Source organism: Ailuropoda melanoleuca, chromosome 5 (genome assembly GCF_002007445.2).
Source record: "Ailuropoda melanoleuca isolate Jingjing chromosome 5, ASM200744v2, whole genome shotgun sequence".
Taxonomy (NCBI): domain Eukaryota; kingdom Metazoa; phylum Chordata; class Mammalia; order Carnivora; family Ursidae; genus Ailuropoda; species Ailuropoda melanoleuca.
In genome coordinates, this window is record NC_048222.1 from 40,088,653 (window position 1) to 40,091,115 (window position 2,463).

A 2,463-nucleotide genomic window follows, 5' to 3' on the forward strand; every position below is an offset into this window, starting at 1 on the left:
GTGGCGAGGCCGGCGCGGGGCGGGCGCGCCTGACAGCTGCGAGCCGGGGCGCCACACCCACCGCCCGCGCAGTCACTCACGCCCTCCCGGGGTCCTCTAGCCCGCGGGCCACGCGCCGCGCCGGCCGCCTCCTGCAGCTCCCGGGCCTGTGCGCCCCAGGTAAGCGGCCGCACACCTGCGCCCTGCGCCCGGCACCTGCGGCCCACGCTCGCCATAGGGGACGGGAGGGAGGAAGGGCCTGGGGCCCAAAGTTTGCCTCCCAGGACGAAGTGGGGAGGGCCCAGCACTCCCCGCCTAGCGGCCGGGAGCTGTCTGGGCCAAGGCCGGATGACCGGGCTGAGGAAGACTCTGGAGGAAGGGGCGCGAGGAAGGGCATCGCACTTTTGGGCCAAAGCAGTGGATCCCAAGAGTGGCCCCGGGGAGCCAGTTGGGTAACCAGCGGCCAGCTGGGGCAGAGAGAAGGGTGTGGGCTATGGGGCGGAGGGTAGCTGGGAAGGGTCAGAATCAACTTCCCCACCGCTTCTGATTTGGTTGGAAGGCGTCAGGACAGCTCCAGCCTGGGGAGGGACGACTCCTTCACTAAGCAGCGGAATTAGATTTGAGCCACCCCCCCTTGATTGCCTGCCCCCCACCAACAGCGACCTGCCCAGGGTAGGAAATAAGTCATCGCTGGGAGATACCCGGGCACGACTACTTTCTAGGTGGCTGCTAGAATACTCTCCAGCTCTCCCGCTAACTCAGTTTCCCCGTGGTAGGTGTTTAGCCCCCCGATGCTACAGACACCCCTTGGCATCTTCTACCTTTCCAAGGCTCCGTTTCTCTCCACCCTTTTCTCCCCTCTCGGCCTGTAGGTTTCTGTCTTCACTATTCTTTTACCCCACTACCCCTTGGGGTCACCGTGTTCTCCCTTTCAATCTCCGTCTCTTCTTCATCTGAGTTACCAGTCTCACCCCCTCCCTATTTGTTCATACCCGGGCGCCCCCTCGTACCCCCTATGGCATTAAGTGTTCTTAATGGACACGTTAATTAAACTGTAATTAATCATACTGTCCAGCCTAAGTTTGAACAATTACCCTAATCAAACAGAAGTTAATAATGGCAGGGATGGCCCGGGGCGCGGCGGGCCGCCCGGGCAGGGGGCGCGGCGGCCACTGCGGCTACCGACGTTGGCAGCATCGGCTAGCGCAGCCTGTCCTTGGAACCCGAACTGCGCCATAAATCTTCCGCGGCCAGCAGCGCGGGGTCGCCCTCGCCCCCGCCCCCTCGTTTTCCCTTTTACTCTGGGTTACAGGCCCTTTCTTCTCCTGCATTCCGCCTCCTCTGGGGTTCGTCACTCCTTCTCCTTCGTCGGTCCACTTCTCTCCTCTCACTTTTCTCTTCTCCCCTGGCTCGCAGGGACCCTGGGAGAATCCCCTGGGGGCGAGAACGGATTGCCCAGGCCTCGCTCTTGGAGAAAGGGGGCCCGGACTGACTCGTTTGTCACCTTCTCCCCTTGGCTAACGTGTCATCCAAGGCCTCAAAAACTACCCCCAAGTTTAAGGGTTCTGACTACTCTGTGGGGTCTCTTCTAGGGCGTCGTCTTGCTCTTTTGCCTCCCTCAGTTTCCTTCTCTCTCTTGGATCTCCTTGCCTTTCTCTTTTCTCTCAGAGCCTGCTCGGCCTTTTTCTCTGCCTCTGGTCCCTCCATTAGTGCGTCTTTTCCAGGCTTTGCCTCTGTCCCGCTCTAACTCTACCCCTCTTTACCCTCCCCCACCCCGTTACACTTCCCTCCGAGGTAAACAGGAACCCATTTTCCGTCCCAGCCCAAGAGCCACCCCCAGCCTCCACCTGCTCATCCCCCTTCCCTCTGCCCGGCCTCCCCCATCCCATAATTACAATCCCGTTCGGTAATTATTCTTAGGCTCCTAATGATTTTTTAAAAGGCATCTCAGAATTCGGTGTGGTGGTGACAACGATCGCGGAGCCAGGACGCCCCCGGGGTAGTGGGGAGGTGGGAGTGGAAAGAGGAGGGGCAAGGCCTGCCTGTCCTGCCTCTATTGTACTGTGAGGGCCAACAGCGCCTCTGGGGGCCGGCCTCTAGGGCGTTTCCGGCAGCCTGGCCCCGGGGGCCCCCCGGGGACTTCTCAGACAAAAGTTCTCTCCCGGGGTTGTGGCACTAAGGCCGTGCAGGGTCGCCCCTGCATCTCCGTTCAGCACAAAGCTGTGGACAGCTCCCTGCACCCAAGACCGGCTTCGCAGAACCACCCAACGCTCCATCCAGGGTCTGAGCTGGAGAAAGACTGAAGGCACGTGGAGAGAGGCTGGGGAGGTGGCACCGCTTGCTTGGGGGGGGGTAGCGATCTCCGGTGAGCGGGTCTCGGGGTCGGGTCTGGGCTCTGCTCTGGTGAACCGCATTTTACAGTTGCACAGCCGGTTCTCGCAATGGCCGTGGGAATTGGTAGGGCTCATTTATTCCCATTTTACA